Here is a 21,224-nt window from a genome sequence, read left to right as displayed (position 1 = left end):
GACAACGTAGATGATGAACAACATGGAGGCTGTCACGCAAAGATCCCGTTTTCGGCAGTCATCAGCATGCAACACAACCAGCGAGCTCCACCTCAACTTTCTCCTCTAGCTAGAAAGTCACTAGGGTCAAATCCATTGAAAATGGGGGCAACCGTATAGATGGATAGTGTTTTCTATTGTATTTACAAAACTTTATCTGTGTTAACTAACCCTGATGCCAAGTTGCAGCTTTGCCAATTGCCATGGTCGGAGGAAAGAAGCTGCATCACATGGGAGTCCAATAGCTAGATTATGAGGTTGTGCACACCGGATAGTCTGACGAATGCAAAGGTGAACATGCTGGATCATTTGGTGAACACCGGATAGTCACACAACAAATTGGCAAAAACAAAATAGTTTCTAGACCTCTCCGGGCTACCCACGATCACATCTTGCAAGTCACATGCCACATGTTTTTCGAACACACATGCGTGATCCTTTCTCATCGTGCAAGCTTCGAACCCATGTTCCCCATGTGCGTGATCCTTTCTCATCGTCATACGTATACTTCATTACTGAACGCATAGTTTTATTCGTTTTGACTCTTCTTGTCCAAAGCATTTGTTAAGTTTTTGGACACCTAAACATTGTCAAATAAAAATTTCAACTAGAAAGTTGCAGATCTCGCCGAAATATATAATTCTCATATTTTTTTCTCCGCCCAAGACTATATGAGAAAGTTATAAATTATCAAAAATAAGCTAAAATTCAAATTGCAGACATGCAAAAGTATCTCGTGCTGGTCCATATTTAGATCTGCCACTAATAAGTATGTGCCTATTGTTAATCGAGCGAGCAAAGGTAGCTCCGATCTACCTGTGGCAGCTTGTAATATAGCTAGCGTGTATAGTCTCCGAGGTATGTATGAGGATGCATGCTTGTGGAAAACAGTTAGTAGACTTACTAGAAACACGTGCGCGGGTTTGCTGTGCTTACCATGAAGGTGACCAGCCTATTTATATACCTTGCCCTCCAAATGGACTGTAAACCAGCACTGGTGCAGAACAGGTCTTTAGTCCCGATCGTGGTTGGATCCGAGATTAATAAAATCACTGGTTCTAGATCCAACAGTTAAGAAGGTGGAGAGACCTTTAATCTGGGTTTCCCAAGTATAACGTTGTGGTAAAAAAAATCTCCGTGGGAAATACTGTGCAGCCGGCCCTCTCCTTGCTCGCTGTCGTCTCCACCCGCCGACCGCCGCTGCCACCCCCACCCACTCCTAGCCGCCAGCCCACCACCCGCGCCAGCCTGGGCCTCCTTCCCCCTCGGCCTGTGCTGGGCTGGAGCCTAGAGCGGCGGCGCGGCGCAATCCCGCGACCCCGACGCGTCTCCCTGTGACAGTTCGTGTACTTGCAATACTAGATATATTTTGTTAGTGTGAAATATGTGTTTGTTTGTATAAAGCGTATGTGTGTTTATGTGAAGTTTTTGAAAATTTAAAGTGTAAGTAAAAAGGGTATTTTTGTAATTACAGAAAAACCTAGGGTTGTTTTTGCAAAATGTAATTGGATAAGAGTAATTTCAAAATAAGTGAAAAGTGGTTTTGTAAACATGTTTTTCTTATTTTATTCCTTGTAAAAAAATATATAGTTATCCAAAAGTTGCATTGGAAATGCAAGTGTTGAATTGTGTAAAAATTTTGGGTAAACTGGTAAAAATAAGGGTATTTATGTGATTTTATAAAAGTACAAGTCCTTTTATGCAAATGTTTGATTTACAAAAGTAACTTTCAAAATTACTCAGGACTAAAGTGTAAAAGTGCAAGTCATCATGACATGTCTATCCACTCATTATGACGAGTCTATCCCGTCATTATGACGTGTCATAAATTCTTGCATTTAGATCCTGAATACTTTAAAATTACACTCTTAGGACAAAAGTAATTCAAATCCAACTTTTGCTCAAAATTTCATGTGCAAAGATGCGAGTTTTGAGTTTTTTTAACTTGAGCCCTAAAGCAATGTTGTAGAGCTTGAAAAACTCTCCAACTTTCGTTTTGGGCATTTCTTCATTCGGGTTTTAAATCAACGGAAAAATTTGCTTTACAAACAAGTCCCTGCAATTTTCTGTATTTACGTATAGGTCCTTGGGAAATCTCTTTTCCCCTTCTCCTCTGTTCCCTTGTCCCTGGCCCTTATCTTCTTTCCACCGGCGGCAGCAGCACCAAAACACCTCTTTTCTTTCTCTGTTCTTCTTCCCGTTGATTCCCTCTTCCACCCACGGGTGCTCGGGATCCAGGGGCCTGGGGCACGTGGCCGGCGGACGCGCAGGCCCGGGCGGGGCGGCGGCCCGCGCACGCTGCAGGCGGGCCCAGGGCGGCGGCCTGGGCGGCTGGCACTGGGCGCTGGTGGCGCTGGCTCGGCCGGGCGGCGTGCGGGTGCCGCAGCTGGCGCGCGGAACGGGGCCGGCTCAGGCGCGGCGGCTCCAGGTAGCGGGTGAGCGGCGGGCGGCCGCAGGCGCGGTGGCGACGGCTCGGCGCAGCGCGCGTGGACAGCCCGGCGTGGGTCCGAGCGGCGGCTGCTGGAGCGCCCGGACGAGCGCGCGCAGGGGCCTGAGCGGTGGCTTGGGCGCGGATGCAGGCGGAGCCGAGCGGCTAGCTGGCGTAGGCGAGCGGCTGGTGGCGGCGCAGAAGCTGGAGCGCAGGCGGAGGCAGGTGGCGTGCAGGTGGGTGCCGGCAGCGCGCGGAGTGCAGAGCGCGTGGGAGCAGACCGTGCGGGTGAAGCCACGGCGCAGGCAGCAAGCGACGCAAGCAGTTCAGTGCGCGGCGCTGGCAACGTTGGCATGGAACAGGGCAGCAGCCGCAGCGGGCAGAGCAGCTTGGCGCCGAGTGGGTGGCGCGAACGTGCACGCGATGGCGCACGGAAATTGGCGGTGTGGGCTGATGTTGCGCGGAGGGCGCTGGAGGCGCGGTTGGCGCGCGCGCGAGTGGTTCGGCCGGGGCAGGAGTAGGCCCAGGTGGCGCGAGCACGCGTGGAGACGCACGGGAGTGAACCAGACGGGGGAAACCGGCGATGCAGGGCGGCTCAGTTGAAGCGCGGACACAGGGAGTCGGTGAGGGTGTGGCAGATGCGAGCGCGCGGGTGGAGCAACGCGTGCGTGGCAGAGCAGAGCAGTGCGCAGCTAAGGCACGGCAAGGCCGAAGCGAACACGTGACCAACAACGGAAGAAGGAGGAAGAGCTATGCAGGGCAACGACGTGCAGAGCGGCGGCGTGCAGCGCATGATGGTGTTTTCGCTGGGCGAGCTCAGGCCGCGACCGAGTTGATGTGCAGGAGGGTCGCGCGTGATGGACATTAGCGGCCGTCAAGGAAAACGCAGCGGAAGGCACGGCCCTAATACAGGTAGACCACAGTCCTCGCAAAAGCGAAGGTGTGAGAATGGCATGGCGAATCGGATAGAGAAGCCGCGGAGCGAAGGCAGTGGTCGGGCGTGACAAGCTCGGAGGAGATGCGGTGCAGTCAGGTCAAGGAGGATTTCTTCTTGTGCGAGCAGAGATGTTTGGTCGGCCAGGCTTTGGCATCGCATGTGCGTGGGCGGAGGAAGTTCAACCGTGAGCAGGAAAACCCTGAGGTTCGCGGAGGAGTCAACATAGCGGACCAATCCGGCTATTCTTCCACCCACTACAAATTCCCAGCAAGCTTCTTCGTCACCCATGAAATCTCGTCACCGTCGAGCTCATCTTATCGTCAATCCTGTTCACCGCGGGAATTTACTTTCCGCGTATTCTCCTTCATAACCAAGGCTACCCCAAGGTTTGCCCTAATCCACTAAATCTTTCTAATGCCGGCGATTCCTTTGCCGGAATATTGTCGTTAACCTCCTGTTATCTGTTTTCCCGAACCAGGGACTTGATTGCTTCGTTTTAGAAAGTTCTAGGGTGTTCTTTGTAAAATTTCCAAAGCTTTCTGTATTTCAAATCGATGAACTTCTAAATTTCATAGATTTTCATAGGAAGTTCATAAAAATGTAAAATCAGTTTCGTTTGAAACCCTAAGTCAAAACCTATAAGTTTTATGTTGTGATCTTGAGTGAAAGTCTTTGAATTGTGATCTAGGTTAAATGTTAAGGAATGAATGCTTCGTTTATACCTTATATTGTATGCATGTGATATAGCTTGAAGATAAATTATAGAGTATGATATCTAGTTGATCTTATCACCCTGGTGCTCATATCCTTGCCGTCAAGATGTTATCCTTGTCTTGATTGCCGTTTCCTTAAGATCCTTTTCGTAAAAGGATCCCTGTTAGTTTATGTGTTTCTGCTGCTTAGCTTTTACCCCTCTGCGATTATGCTTCAGCGTTGACTATCAGTTCAGCCGCTAAGCATCCGTTTCCCTTGAGTCTAGGATGTTTCTGTGTAACAGCTGTCAGTCGATACTTCTATCATCGGCTGGTTAGCTGATACGGTTGTTACCTTTCTAGTATCGGCTACTGCCGATACAATTCTTTTGTTCTATCCTACATCGACTGCACATAGTCGATGTAGTGGAGATGCACACACAATCTTAGGGTTCTTGCCATTGGCCGACCCGAACCAATTTTGGTTGCTCTTCCATATCGGTCAAACACGGCCGATCGATCCTTAGTTTTTCCCATCCTTATCCACACACTTCTATCAGTCGATCTATCGACTGAGAGGTCGGCCTTATACTTATCGGTCATATACCCTTAACCACACTCCATTCGGCTATACGTCACTCAACTGCTGTGCTGACGTAATCGAGTGGATACAACCACACCTAGTTACCTAGAATAACACTTAAGCACATCTCAGTTAAGACAACTGCTTTAGGAATCATCCTTCTGCCAAGATAATCGATGCTTTCATCGATCATCTAGAAACCTAATGCATCTTTCCATCTGCTAAACCTCCGTTGTTTCCAATCGGCTCTGTTGTAACCATCAACAAGTAGCCAATTCTAGTTAGTTATCCTCCTAAAGCTCCACCAAAGTTAGTTTCCGATCTTTGTGTTTGTTATATGAATAGTGTGTTAAATGAGTGCTGAATTGCAACTGTATTGTGAAATAAGATAGTTTTATGTGCACACCTTGAGTGTAATGTTGCATTACATGTAGACACGACTACTTCAGCAACGGTATCTACGAGATTTCCCCAGAGTCAGCGGAGGATTTTCCTGAAGACCAAATGAACGTCACCAAAGGATTATCTGAAGCCCCGAACCAAAGTTCGGAAGATATTGACATTTCTGATTTCAGCCCCACCAGTGAAGGCAAGCCCCAGACATAACCTACTACTTTTATTACACTGCAATCTACATCTATTTACGTATTCTATGCATTAAGTTCTTAGGAATTGCTTGAAACCCTAGATGCATTCTCCTAGGAACCAATGTGATGGATACTAGCTCTTGAGTCCGACTAGCTGCTATGCTAATAAGGCCGGTAGAAGTCGGGTGATTTCCTGTCACTCGCGCGATATAGGAGTTGTAATGTTTACGTTCCTGTTATCACTATAAGGATACCGGACGGGAGTTCTGTGAGGTATCATGGTTGAGGTGATACTGATACCCCGTCTGTGTTGTTGAATCTGTTAAGGTCGCAGCGTGTGGAAGTGCGGGTTAAGTGTTTGAAAGTACTAACCACATGCCGCGAAATATGGTAAGCGGTAAGCCTAGTAACCAATCGGCCCGAGGAGTGGACATACCTCCCACCACTCGTTTTGCTTCTTCTGGTTACTTATGTTCGACTGAGGAAATACGTGTTGCAAGGGCAACCAGGAATACGGGTTTTGTAGTCGCGCTACAGACGTATGTCCTACACGAGTGATGTGCGTATGTTCCTGCAGTCGCTTGTGGTGGCTCTGATCCACGAGTCGGAATGAAAGGTAAACGGTTACTTCGGAACGACCCTGTGGTGTTCCAAGCGTGTGAGTTAGGTTTACCTTGCAAGGTTGAATCTCGATTCAGGAATTGTCCGCCTCTCACGATGAAATGAGACTGCTTATCCCCTTTTCCACATAGAGTAACAAGAGCAATATTATGGTTATCAAAGATGATGCTTGACCAAAGATTATACCATGCTTGCTTAGATATAGGTGCTTACTTAGAATGGATAATTAACTAGAATCTGAAAGCTAAAACTTGAAATTAAGGATCTACTCTTTGTTGCTTTTCAGCTGAAACTAAACCCAGAACCATTATAAGCTCTCATAAGTCTAGTTATGGGCTAAGTATACCCAATCCCGGGTAAGCCTTGCTGAGTATTAGTATACTCAGCCTTGCTAGTTATATGTTTTGCAGGAAAAGCCCTTGAAGACCCTACTCTTTCCCTGTCATGGCCCTGTGCTCTTCCAGAAGATTGGTCCGTGGAATGGGATCCGTCCCCGGCCAGCACTGGTGATATCGAGTGATGTCGTGTCTGGGCTTAGCATGACATCCGTCTTGACGACGTATTGTAAATCATCGCGTATGTTTTCCGCTGCTAAAAATCATAGCTTGAACAGTTTGTATTGTTTTATCTAGGTTTGAAACTTTGTACTACTTTTATAAACTTTTGTAATGTAATTCCCTATTATGTAAAATTTGGTGATGGTGACTGTATCTCTGGACTCACCTTCGTGTGAGGTAACCTTATTGATCCTGTGTATCGGTGGTTTATCGGGACGTTACCCGACAGGCCAAGGGATTATACCGTTTGAAGCACGTTGGAGCCCTCGAAAGTGGACTCGCGTACTTGAGCCGGTATAATTCAGGTTGGTTCTGCCACACTCCCGCTCGCCCTCCTCCTTTAAGATCCCGGTCGGCCTCCCCAAACCGTAGCCCCTTTCGTTTCTCCCTTTTCCTCCATTGCCGCCGCCACTGCTTCCTTCCCCGACGCCGGCCGCCGTCGAAATTCATCGTCTCCAGTGAGTCTCGCTTCAATTCATCGCGGCTACACCTTCCCCTTCCCCTCTGCGGCTAGTTTGAACCCTCTCCCCCTCGATTTCTCCACCGCACAGGGCTCCCAGCGACCACCTCCGCCCGCCACCGCCGTCCTCCGTCGATCCGGCTCTCCACCACCGCTCCCCGCCGTCCGAGCCGTGGGTGAGCCTCGCCATTGCACCGCCGTCCTCGCGCGCGCGCCTGCTCTGCGCCCCTTGCCTCCCTCGCCGCCCTGCCTCTCGCCGCCGTCAGCCCGACGCGGCCGAGCCGTGGCCGCGCTTGGCCGCGCCTTGACCAGGTAGGGGGGGGGGTGCTGCCCCTGGGCCCCACCTGTAAGCGCCTGGGGTGATGGATCCGGGTAGACTTATTTTTTTAGGAAGTTTTGGCGTGTTTTGTATTGCTGTGCGCTTGTAAATTTTGTAGAAAATTCTGTATATCTTCAAAAGCTATGAAATTTATTTTGTTAGACTCATCTAACTGTGTTCTACCGTATAGAGTTGGTGGATTGCATGTTTCTATTTTAGTAAAATAGTTATGCTCCATTCATAAAAAAGTAATTTAATTGCTTGATTAATTCTCTGCTGCTATAAAAAACTTAATTTTGTTAGATTCCTTATTAAAAGATCTATCTAGTGGTGCAATTTGTTACGTAACCTAAATGTTTATTAGGGTTTTAGAAGAATTTCATATTTGCCGCTTGAAAGATTATTTATTGTATAATTCTTAACTGAAAAATGGTAAAATAGCGAAACCTCGCTAACGCACCTAGAGATAGCAATGGGTATCCGATACCCGAAACCCGGCAAGATTTTTACTTTATTAGGGTACGGGTACGGGCTAATATCTATACCCATAGATTTCTTAATGGGTGATAATATGTACCCAGCGGGTACGCGAGCACTGGTATGGGATCGTAGCATCCGAACCCACAAACCCACGGGTTTTTTTAAATCTGACATAATATAAACAATGCAGATCATATACTCATTTTATTATTGTCCAATAACTTTGTTTTGGAACTTTGGTGTCTAATGTAGTGAATTAGTGGTGCCATTCTAGAGATGCTAGACATTAATTGGATATTAATCTAGCTGTGAACTTGTGATGTGTGATGTGATCAATAGTGTTATGATTTGTGAAACACTTTATCAGTCTTATGGTTGATGTTTGTCATATATTATTGTCTCAGTTTTATGTATGTATCTGTTGGCTGATACATCTGAGTGGTTGAGTACTTAACAGATTGTCGGGCACGAGCAGCCCGTGGGTACCCACCACCTGTGCAGATACGGGTTTGAGATATAATCTGTACCCGGCAGCGGGTATAGGTTTCTTAACGGATGTATTTTATCCTGATGAGCACGGATATAGGCAAGCAATACCTAGGGTGCGCATGCCCATTGCCATCTCTAAACGCACCTATCACCATAGATGAACCATCGAACAAAGAAAATTTATTTTACCGACGTGGACGCCCTCAACGCTCGCGGAGCTCCAACAATTCAGGGGTGAGCGCCTATCTCTGTCTTCCGATTAAAAAAACGTATTCTGCTCCCCTCGGCGGTAGCCCAGTCACTGCTCCGCATCTGGGCTATCATCATTGTCTCCCGTCCCACAGTCCCACTTTTCTGCCATCCCTTCCAATGCAAGACAGGATCGAGTGCGGGCGGTGATGGTGACGAAGCAGCGTAGGCCCGCGCGTAGGAAGAGGCGGTAGAGCGCATGCCTACACGCGGGGAGACGGCGACGAGAGAGCGCCGACGCTCAGGCACAGGCTTAAATACCATCACTCTAAATTAAAAAAAATAAGATTTTTAGTTTTAAATTAATCCAAACATAAATCATGACTATGAAGAAAATTGCGTACAGAAAACGAACATATGAAAGCTAGCTATGAAACACTGCATCAGCAAGATCAACCATATCCAGATCATGCTAGCTATGAAAGACCTAGTTAGGGACAGAAAACCGTACGTCTCTAAGCTGACTAGAATAACCGGGTAAAAAAGACGACGGCGACAATCAGCACCTCCGCGCGCTTGACGACGCCGAGTCGCGCCCCACTGACGAGGAGGAAGACGAGCCGTGGCGACGAGGACGTAGAGGATGGCGATGTGGAAGCTTTCGAGCAGTCGCACAGAGCGCTTCCCAAAACCTTATTCGCCCTCTCTCGGTGCAGGATCGCTGAGAAAGAGGTTCCGGAGACCTGCTCTCCTGATCGCCGGTGCACGCCGACGAACGGGATGAAGTAGCGTACGCGGCGGCGCAGCAGGCAGGCTGAGGCGCGTTGTGCGTCTATTGTATTCTTCTGTATCCGGCACCCGTGCGTATTTATAGGAAGGAATCGGTAGGGTTTTTGTCGTCCCAAAAACCAAATCCGTTACCAGTCCCAAAATTCCGCGCGCGATATTCGTAACAGATTCGAAGTGGCAAAACAAATCTGCAGACTACCAATGCACTGACGCTTCCACTGATGCCGTCGGTTCAACCGATGCTGAAGACTCCTTCTGCAGCCAAGACATGCTCTCTAAGTAATCCCAGCACTAATGCACCGACGCCTCTGTTAGGTCCGTTGGTTTAGCCAGTGCTACTGAGTCACTTCAATTTGGACACCTTGATAGCGATTTGAACCATCTTGTATATGGATTGGACTCCATCCATGGGACCTAGAAATCCTACAAATCTTGAGCTCTCAAACTTGTTAGTCCCATTGACTATGTTGTCACACAATCACAAAAATCACAATTATGGCCAAATGGGGCCATGTTTCTTACAGGCATATGATCCAAGCTACCTTCCTCGCCGCCGAGCGCGCCATCAATGCGACATCACCCACACCATCCGAAGCTATGCCGCTCACGCCATCCGCTTCGCTCTCGCCAATGAACCCGCCAATGGCCTCACCAACGGCATCACCGGCATCTTCGCCAACGGCACAACCATCCCCACTGTTGAAGATCAGGAACAAGAGATAATGATCAAGGAAAGATAAACTTAAAGCTACTATACATTTACTTCAGGCACCGGTCTGACCCTGGTTTGCCAAGGATCTCCAGCTATTAGCTCTACTCCGAACTCGAACGTGGGGGAGTTCACAAATCACGAGATTGACTCATGACTAACGGAAAGGGTTGTCACCACCTGCCGCCTACCCCTCGACACCTTGGGGCTCATAGCAAACAAAGGTAATCTAGGGCCTAATCACCATGTTTATGCCGTTGACTACTACTCTAGCGTCGATCAGGGTTATCCCATCTTTATCAGGGGCCCTCTACTAGAGTATGCGCTACAAGAACAAATGATGAAACCGCAAACGAATAATAACATAAGAATAACTTTATCAAGAACCCACCAATAGACGAACTCGGATACTTACTCAAATGGATTGTATCCATCGAGGTACAAGGTCGGAGAGAGGCCAACAAGTCAGGCTCTCCTCCACACTTCCTCCTCACATACTCCCTATCCTAATGATATAAGTGGGTGGAGTCCCTCTACTTCTTCTTCTTCAAATGTATTGTGTTTATAAGGGGGGGGATGGAGGCCTCCTTTTATAGCCTCCAAGGGCAATCCCCTTTATCTTCTTGTATGGAAACCTTAGCCACGGCCTTGAGAAAGAGTAGGGGGTACTCCTCATCCAAATGCATCTGGATGGGAGGCCATCTAGGTTCGGCTGAACCTGGGGTTCGGCAGACCCCAGGTGGAGCCTCCCCAGCTCCACCTTCCTCTGGCTGGCTATCATGTGGGCCCAGGTGGTGATCCTTGGTGATTCATACCTTGACACGCCCGTTTGCTCTGCCAGATGGGCCCTTGAATCCATGTGCCAGCCTCTGATTGGTCGGACGTGTGTTTCTTGGCCTCTTGGGCTGATTTGCCGTGGGCCCTTCTTGTAAGTGTAACACAGAGTGTGATCTCTGTGAATTCTTCTGTGTTTTGTGTATACTTTCTCTGTCTTGCCGCTTACGGGTGCCTGCAAATCATAATTCACCAAAACTTGTGGAACCAATTAGAATTAAACCCTTTAGCTAAGTTTGGTGATTATGTGATATGGAAAGATGCAGAAATTGACGGTTGAATTTATGACTTAAGGACCATCAACAGTGGGGATGGTTGTGCCGTTGGCGAAGATGCCAGTGATGCCGTTGGTGAGGCCATTGGCGGGTTCATTGGCGAGAGCGAAGCGGATGGCGTGAGCGGCATAGCTCTGGATGGTGTGGGTGATGTCGCATTGATGGCGTGCTCGACGGCGAGGGAGGTAGCTTGGATCATACGCCTGTAAGAAACATGGCCCCATTTGGCCATAATTGTGATTTTTGTGATTGTGTGACAACATAGTCAATGGAACTAACAAGTTGTGAGCTCAAGATTTGTAGGATTTCTAGGTCCCATGGATGGAGTCCAATCCATATACAAGATGGTCCAAATCGCTGTCAAGGTGTCCAAATTGAAGTGACTCAGTAGCACTGGCTAAACCAACGGACCTAACAGAGGCGTCGGTGCATTAGTGCTGGGATAACTTAGAGAGCATGTCTTGGCTGCAGAAGGAGTCTTCAGTACCGGTTGAACCGACGGCATCAGTGGAAGCGTCAGTGCATTGGTAGTCTACTGATACAGAAGCTTTTGGAGTTGGAGAAGCCTGAAGGTTTTCAGCACGGGTTGAACCTACGACGCGTCAGTGCAAGACTGTGAAAGTCTTGGAGGGCATAGATGGCGTGCTGAGTGGTGTTGTTGCGGAAGAGGCTGTGAATGGAGAGCCATAGGGAATGCGCTGTGGTGTAGTGCTGGAATACCATGTCGCGAATGTCCTTGGAGACGGTGAGGTAGATCCAGGACACAATGCAGTGATCAATCTGCGTCCAATCAATGTCGTAGAGCCGAGCCTGGGCATTGAATGTGATGTCAACGTGATCCATGACGCCGAACTTGTTGAAGGTGAGTTCGTTGGGATCTAGCAAATCAAGGGTTTCGGCACATGGGAACGAATGTTGACGAGCTGAATGTATGAGGTGGCGATGGGTGCAGGTGCAGCAGCATGGAAGGGGTTGAGGCCGTGGTTCGCAGAGGAGCCGGACAAGGAGTTCGAGCTGTGCGCCATGGGAAGCAGAGAGCAGAGATCAGAGAGCAGCGGGAGAATAGGATCTCAGTTAAGCTGATACCATGAAAGAGATGGAGATTGAATCGGCAGGCTTTACATTGATCATCTCGGTTACAATTTATACATGAGCCCAGCACTGTAGTGTGTCCGGCAATAACGCTAACTATCCTAAAGACTAGGAAGCTAAGAAACTAACTGAAGAAAGAGTCAAGCATAGACTGAACAAATGCTATCGCTTACACCTGGAAAGCACGTTAAATTGGACTTTGTTGTTCAGATAACACTTGCTGCGGATCCTTTCAACAACCTCCATGACAACCGCCAAAGTAACATGGCAAGATGGCACCGAAAGTTCTACTGCTTTAGGGGTTATCATGTTGCATCTAGACAATAGCAACTGCACAAATTCCTCCTCTTCAGTTGAACAGTGAAGAAATCTATTCCTATCTCTTCAAGAAACCTGTAACTCTCTGGCAGAAAACAATAACAACCTGAGGTAGTACAAGTTCTCATCTGAAAATAAGAAAAAAAAATGTTAGCAGATAGGACATGTATATAAGAAATCAATGGTAGTGTTTGGACTTGGTTCTCAATACGCAAGCATGTATATATGCCATGTGTCAACATTACAGTTTTAGAAGCTTGATTAGTTCAGCGTATTCAACTATTAAGTCCGTTTTGCTATCCAGAAGTATTGCCAGAGTCCACTTAACAGAACTTTGATTTGGTTTACTTAGCCCCCTCTCTATTATATACCAGGTCACTTTTCACGTTATTATCCCCTAAGTCAATCTTGGTTTTGCCTATGTAGACAAAGGCTTAGCAGTTTCTCCGCGGTATTCTCATGGAAAAGTCACATTATGCGAATTAAGTTTTTCTTTGACCATGAGAAAGCCATGCTAAAGTGACAAACATTAGGCCCTGATATACCGGCAGCGCAGATAGCAGAGATGACATTATTCAGACTACATACCATTGCTACAAAAAGTTTGAGTTTCACGCAAAAGTTAAAAACTTAGAAGTTACCTCCCACAGAGTACGCCGATCAGAAAATAATTTCAACTTCCTGATAGAGCTGCATCTCCTTTGGAGATGCAGTATTACTGCTGAAAGAGCATGGTTATTCTTACGTAAATGAATAATCAAGGTTTCAAATGCAGGAAGCTTATCGATGTCCTTAAGAAATATCACGTATCCTGCATTTCCCTCCCAAAAAGCATGAGAAACATTATGGAAATGAGAAGATAAAATCAGCAAAATATCAGTACGTAGTTGCTGTTGGAATATTTGGGTCCAATAGTGCAAAGGCCCACCATGTAAATCCAAATAATTCCAATAAAATCTCAAAGGCCCATTAGTGCAAATGTGCATGGCAACAATTTAGTCCCATCTTGCTAGTGGAGGTGGAGGAAATCCAACTTAAATAGTTGGATGCTCTCCATGCTCTTGCAAGTGTGGGTGAGAGGAAGAAGGAAGAACACACGCGCGTGCTCACTCGTCTCGCCTCGGGCTTCGGGCGAAGGGCGCGCGCACGCGACGTGCGCGTGAATGGTCCGCCAAAAATCCGGTCCAATCCTTGCGGGAACGCGGCTTCCGCCAGGGCTCGTCTTCCTCCTCGTCAGTGGGGCGTGACTCGGCGTCATCAAGCGCGCGGAGGTCAGCCTAGAGACGTACGGTTTTCTGTCCCTAACTATGTCTGTCTTTCATACCTAGTATGATCTGGTTAGGGTTGATCTTGCTGCTGCATTGTTTCATCTTAAGCATGTTTACATATGTTCATTTTCTGTACGTAATTTTCTTCATAGTCATGATTTATCTTCGGATTAATTTAAAACTGAAACTCTTATTTATTCCATCAATCCAAAAACCTTATTATAGGAATTTCAGTTTTTAAGGGATGGCAGACGAGAGTGATTCTGTGGCTCTCTGCCATAAAGGTGCTGTGGGTATCCAAAGGCAAACCTGAGGGGCCTCTTACCCCTGAGCAGGAGAAGGCCTTTACCGAGGCCAACACACTTTTTGTGGGCGCTGTGATCGGTACACTTGTAGATCGTCTATAGGATATGTACCTTCATCATACAGACGCTAAAAAGTTGTGGGACGCCCTGGAGGCCGACTATGGCGGCACAGATGCTGGCGCTGAGCTGTACATTATGGAGCAGTACCATGACTACAGGATGACCGATGTGAAATCTGTAGTCGAGCAGGCTCATGAGATACAGTGCATGGCCAAGGAGGTTGAGCACCTCAAGATCAACCTACCCGACAAGTTTGTGGCTGGTGGCATCATTGCCAAGTTGCCTCCTTCATGGAGGGATTTCGCCACTACTCTCAAACACAAGAGGATGGAGATATCAGTGTCTGATCTGATAGCATCCCTTGATGTTGAGGAAAAAGCTCAGGCCAAGGATGGACGATCTAAGGCTGCTGAGGGCCAGACTAGTGCCAACATGGTGCAGAAGTCTCACGGCAAAGGCAAGGGCAAGGGAAAAAAGACCAAGCCACAGCCTACCACTACTTTCAAGAAGAAGAAGTTCAAGAAAGGTTAAGGCTATTTTGTGTGTGGATCTACCGATCATTGGGCAAAGAAGTGCCCACACCGCAAAGGAAGGAAGCCTTCACCTGAGCAGAAGACTGCGAACACGGTCACCATGGCTGGAGTGGAAACCAGTGGGTATAATTCTATACCTTCGGTTTTTTTAGTATTTCAATCTACTAGTTGGTGGCTTGATACTGGTGCAAATATTCATGTGTGTTCTGATGCTATCTTATTTTCTTCTTACCAGACCGCTCGGGATTCTACAGTGATGATGGGCAATGGGTCGCATGCTACTATTCGTGGTGTTGGCATGGTCGATCTGAAACTTACTTCGGGAAAGATCGTGAAGCTGAAGAACATGCAGCATGTCCCTACTATCGGCAAAAATCTAGTTAGTGGCTCCCTTTTGTGTAGGAATGATTTTAAAGTAGTGATTGAGTCCAATAAATTTATCGTATCTAAGTGTGGACAATTTATTGGTAAAGGCTATGAGTGCGGAGGCTTGTTCCATTTTTCAGTTTCAGATTACTGTAATAAGTTCGTGAACTTAATTTCTGATGGTATAAATGAGAGCGATGCGTCTATTTGGCACTCGCGTTTATGTCATCTAAATTTTGGCTCTATGTTTCAACTTTCCACCATGAGTTTAATTCCGAATTTTTCCATAGTCAAAGGTTCTAAGTGCCATAGTTGTGTGCAATCTAAGTAACCTCGAAAACGTTACAAGGTGGCAAAGAAGAGACATTTGGCACCTCTAGAACTCATCCATTCAGATATCTGTTAGATGAATGGCGTGTTAATAGAAGGTGGAAAAAGATATTTTATGACCTTGATTGACGATGCAACTAGATTTTGCTATGTGTACTTGTTGAAAATAAAAGATGAGGCTTTTAACTGCTTTAAAATCTATAAGGCTGAAGTAGAAACCCAACTTGAGAAAAAGATCAAACAACTTAGATCCGATCAAGGAGGTGAATATTTCTCTAACGATTTTGACTTAATCTGGGCGGAACACGGCATTATTCATGAGAGGACGCCTCCCTATTCACCCGAATCAAACGGGGTTGCCAAAAGGAAGAATCGCATGTTGTCTGACTTGGTTAACGCCATATTAGACACTGCTAGATTATCTAAGGCATGGTGGGGGGAGGCAGTATTGACTGCATGTCATATCCTGAATAGAGTTCCCATAAAGAATAAGGAAAAGACTCCTTACGAGGAGTGGATTGGGAGAAGACCTTCACTCTCTTATTTGCGCACATGGGGTTGTTTGGCCAAGGTGAATGTGCCAATCAACAAGAAGCGCAAGTTGGGATCTAAAACTGTGGATTATATCTTTTTGGGTTATGCACATCATAGCATTGCTTATAGATTTCTAGTAGTTAAATGTGAGGTGCCTGATATGCATGTAAATTCACTGCTTGAGTCTCGTGATACTACTTTCTTTGAGAATATTTTTCCTATGAAAGATTCGCATGTTATATCTTCATTACCTCTGAATGAAACAGTGAATACAACTCCTAAATCTGTTGAATTTTCTGAGCATGATGAACACACACTTGAATCAAATCATGAGGAGATTCATAGTGATGCTCCTAGGAGGAGCAAGAGGCAAAAGACTGCAAAGTCTTTTGGTGATGATTTCACTGTTTATCTCATAGATGATTCTCCCAAAACAATCACTGAGGCATTCTCAGCTCCTGATATGGATGATTGGAAAGAAGCTATCCGTAGTGAGATGGACTCCATTCTCTCCAATGGAACTTGGGAGCTGGTCGAAAGACCGTATGGTTGCAAACATGTGGGTTCAAGTGGGTGTTCAAGAAGATGCTTAAGCCTGATGGTACTATTGACAAGTACAAGGCTCGTCTTGTGGCTAAGGGTTACACCTAGAAAGAAGGCAAAGATTTCTTTGATACTTAATCACCTGTTGCGAGATTGACCACTATTCGTGTTCTACTCTCCCTGGCTGCCTCGCATGGTCTTCTCATCCATCAGATGGATGTTAAGACAGCTTTCCTCAACGGAGAGCTGGAAGAGGAAATCTACATGATACAGCCTGATGGTTTTATAGTAGAGGGTCATGAGGACAAGGTGTGCAAGTTGTATAAATCTTTGTATGGTCTGAAGCAAGCACCTAAGCAATGGCATGAGAAATTCAACTCGACACTCATATCAACAGGCTTTAGTGTCAATGAGGCTGATCGATGTGTGTATTACCGCTATGGTGGGGCCCAAGGAGTTATATTGTGTTTGTATATCGATGACATACTGATCTTTGGCACTAGTCTTGATGTAATCAACGAGGTCAAGATATTCTTGTGTTAAAGCTTTGATATGAAAGATCTTGGTGAGTCTAATGTTATTCTCAACATCAAGCTGATCAAGGGAGAGAATGGGATTACTCTTTCGCAATCCCATTATGTGGAGAAAATGTTGAATCGGTTTGGCTATAAGGATAGCAAATCTAATCCAACTCCCTATGATTCGAGCTTGATCCTTCAAAAGAACAGAAGAATTAGCAGAGACCAATTGAGATATTCACACATGATTGGTTCACTCATGTATCTTGCGAGTGCAACGAGGCCTGACATCTCTTTTGCTGTTAGCAAGTTGAGCTAGTTTACTAGTAATCCGGGAGATGATCATTGGCGTGCGCTTGAGCGCATAATGCACTACTTGGTGGGTACTATGGAATACGGGATTCACTATTCCGGTTTTCCTGCAGTACTGGAAGGATACAGTGATGCTAATTGGATATCGGATCGAGATGACCTGTATGCCACTAGTGGATACGTTTTCACTCTTGGCGGTGCTGCTGTTTCATGGAGATCATGCAAACAGACGATATTGACGAGGTCTACTATGGAGGCAGAACTCACAGCACTAGATACAGCTATAGTGGAAGCCGATTGGCTTCGTGAGCTCTTGATGGACTTGCCTATTATCGAGAAACCATTGCCGGCAATAATGATGAACTGTGACAATCAAATGGTGATTGCCAAAATAGACAGTTCAAAGGACAATATGAAGTCTTCAAGACATATCAAGAGACGGTTAAAATCAGTTAGAAAAATGAGAAACTCTGGAGTTATCACTATGGGTTATGTCCACACTGAGAAAAATCTGGCTGATCCGTTCACTAAGGGGCTGTCACGCAATGTGATAGACAATGCATCCAAGGAGATGGGTTTGAGACCCATATAAGTTATTCCCTAGTGGTAACCCAACCTATGTGATCGGAGATCCCGTGAATTAGGATCTGGGAGAACAAGCTAGAGGTTAGCATGAGAGTAACCTTTTATACTCACTCAAGAAGGATGCAATACTCTCGATTACAGCATGGGAGTTGGAATTGGCCTTAATGTATTCTGTTGACTTTAATTAGCAAAGATATTATCCTACAGAACGTTCTTAAAAGAATACACCTATATGAGCCCGATTGTTGGACGGTCGCAGTCTGTGAGATTCGGGTGATCTCTATTAAGCTCATGAAGAGACCAGGGAGTACGACCTATATGCTCCAACCGCGAAGTAGCCTACTAGAAGTCAAGTATCAGTTTGACTGTAAGTGAAACTCATTTGCACAAAACTTGCAATTCAAGGCTTAGTCCATTGTTCAAGTTGTAAATGAGTGTAACTTGCTGTTCTAGATGGAAGTTCAACTTAATAGTCTCCATTGAAACACTGGTATATCAAACAACAGTGGGTTGAGGCAAAATCATAATGAGACTTTGAGATCTGGTGGGGGATTGTTGGAATATTTGGGCCCAATAGTGCAAAGGCCCACCATGTAAATCCAAATAATTCCAATGAAATCTCAAAGGCCCATTAGTGCAAAGGTGAATGGCAACAATTTAGTCCCACCTTGCTAGTGGAGGTAGAGGAAATCCAACTTAAATAGTTGGATGCTCTCCATGCTCTTGCAAGTGTGGGTGAGAGGAAGAAGGAAGAACACGCGCGCGCTCGCTCGCCTCGGGCTCGGGCGAGGCGCGCGCACGCGACGTGCGCGTGAATGGTCCGCCAAAAATCCGGTCCAATCCTTGCGGGAACGCGGCTTCCTTTTGCAGATTTGTTTTGCCACTTCGAATCTGTTACGGATATCACGCACGGAATTTTGGGACTCGTAACCGATTTGATTTTTGGGACGCCAAAAACCCTAGCGGTTCCTTCCTATAAATACGCACGGGTGCCGGATACAGAAGAATACAACAGAACGCACAACGCGCCTCAGCCTGCCTGCTGCGCCGCCGCGTACGCTAATTCATCCCGTTTGTCGGCGTGCACCGGCGATCGGGAGAGCAGATCTCCGGAACCTCGTCCTCAACGATCCTGCACCGGGAGAGGGCGAATAAGATTTTTGAGAAGCGCTCTGCGCGACTGCTCGAACGCTTCCACATCGCCGTCCTCTACGTCCTCGTCGCCACGGCTCGTCTTCCTCCTCGTCGGTGGGGCGCGACTCGGCGTCGTTAAGCGCACGGAGGTGCTGATCGTCGCCGTCGTCTTCTTTACCCGGTTATTCTGGTCAGCCTAGAGACGTACGGTTTTCTGTCCCTAACTATGTTTTTCATACCTAGTATGATCTGGTTAGGGTTGATCTTGCTGCTGCAATGATTTATCTTAAATCACTTGATCAGCATGTTTACATATGTTCATTTTCTGTACGCGATTTTCTTCATGGTCATGATTTATCTTCGAATTAATTTAAAACTGAAACTCTTATTTATTCCATTAGTTGCGCTTGCGCTTGTAAATTTACCAAAGTTTCAGCTCCAGTGCTTGGCCTGAAGTATGGCCAAAATGGGGGCACAAATTTAATTCAGCCCTACTGATGAATTATGTGAATATGAATTTTAAAAACAATGTTCATAAACACTTGTCTGCATAACATTTGATAAACTGGGGTCGTTGGGATGCATTGAAGTGGATGAGCTTGGGTGCCGAAGGGAAATTCATGAGGATGATTTCTATGCTCGGAATACAGAAAAGTTTTTTCTTGTGCAGAAATAACGTTGTCCAGTTCAGGTAAACAGCAGCAAGGATTCAAAAAGATTGAAAATTAGGTAGCGTTTGGTTCATCAAATGTATCGCAAACGCATTACGGAGGGATAACAGATAGCGTTACGGTTGTTTGTTTCGACTTGATCCGTAATCCATTACCGCGTAATCGGATACCGGCCTATTAAGATCCGATCCCGCTCGTCCCCGGCTGTAATCGCATCTCTTCCATCGTCTCGTCGCCCCTATAGTCCTATGTTTGAAGACACGAGCAGTGGTGGGCTGCGCCGCCGCCGCGGCACATTGGGCGTCCCCCTCGCATGTTGCCGATCAGCGCAGCTGTGGGATAAGTTCGCTTCTTCCCTTTCCCACCGCAGGCTCTCCTCACCTCCTTTACCTTGCTTCTCCCAAACTTTGAGGAATACCCCGTAGAGCTTGATCTAGTGGGAAAGACCTTGATTTGGCCAAACAAGTGCTCCGTTCAAGCAGCAGAGGCCGATTTGGCCGGATGGGAACCGATTTGTCCCTGATTTGAGATGTCTCTGCTCTTCTGGGAGAGCTCTAATGTACGGCAATGGCGAAGCAGTGAGAACAGAACACGGAAGCAGCGAGAGGGAACTGGATTTTGGGGCATGCGAGATCGGTTTGGGCTACACATGGGTTCGATTTGAAGTATGAGAGCTCGATTTTGATGGTTAGCATCTGGATTTGGAGGCATGTGGAGTTCAATTTTGCAATCCACAAGAAGCCAGAGTATGAACAGCTCTGAACAGTTCGCCGGAGAAAAAACAGCTCTCAACTCTTGAACCATCGGTTCTGGTGAGTTGAGCTCTTGAATTCCTGGGCATGGCGGTGAAGGGATGCAAAATACTGAAGAGATGGAGAGGAATTAGATCTGGTCTACTTCCGTTCATGAGTCGAGGTCCATCGCTTTTGCGATGCGATACCGTTACCTTGACGAACCAAACAAAAAGCGAAAACACCTATTTCGCATTCGATAAATGGTAATGTGATTACATTACCATTTACGTTACCACTCACTAAACCAAACGCATAAGAGCGCTGTCATGTAGGTACTATACAGGGATTTTTACTAAGATGTTTCCAAAATTGAAAGTTTGCCCCCTGCTGGCTTTTAGATGTAATTTCTTGATCCTGCACAACTTTTAGAGAAACCGTGAGCTCAGTGGCAGTATGAAATCTCTATATCAGACGCATGAAAGAAATGAGCACTTGAGGCCAGATTGAGCGCCTGACCTGATAGAAAGTGACCGGAGTTGGCATGGTGCCACGGCAAACTGGTGGTGGCAAGGATCATAGACGCTTCCCCATTCAACCTTCTCTAGCTTTGGGGCGACAATGTAAGCCTCCACAGCACTAGTCACAGAAATCTCTAGCAACATTGGGGTGGTAACCTCCAGCTTGCCTCCACCGAAAACTAAGTAATCGAGACACTCCAGGAAGTCTGAGCGTATATAGACATCGTGGGTGGCAACGAGCCGGATGCAAAAAAGATGGAGCATCCGGAGGCGTGGAGGACATGAGGCGCCCCAGCTCACCGCCATCCATGTGGATGCTTGTTAGCTTCAGATTGGTCAGGGCTGTGAAGGAGCTCGTCGGTGGCGGCCGGAGAAGGAAATTCAATCACAGTTTGATCTCCATCTCCGTGCTGCA

The sequence above is a fragment of the Panicum hallii genome, chromosome 3 (assembly GCF_002211085.1).
Source record: "Panicum hallii strain FIL2 chromosome 3, PHallii_v3.1, whole genome shotgun sequence".
Classification (NCBI taxonomy): Eukaryota; Viridiplantae; Streptophyta; class Magnoliopsida; order Poales; family Poaceae; genus Panicum; species Panicum hallii.
Note: the sequence above shows the minus strand (reverse complement) of the source record.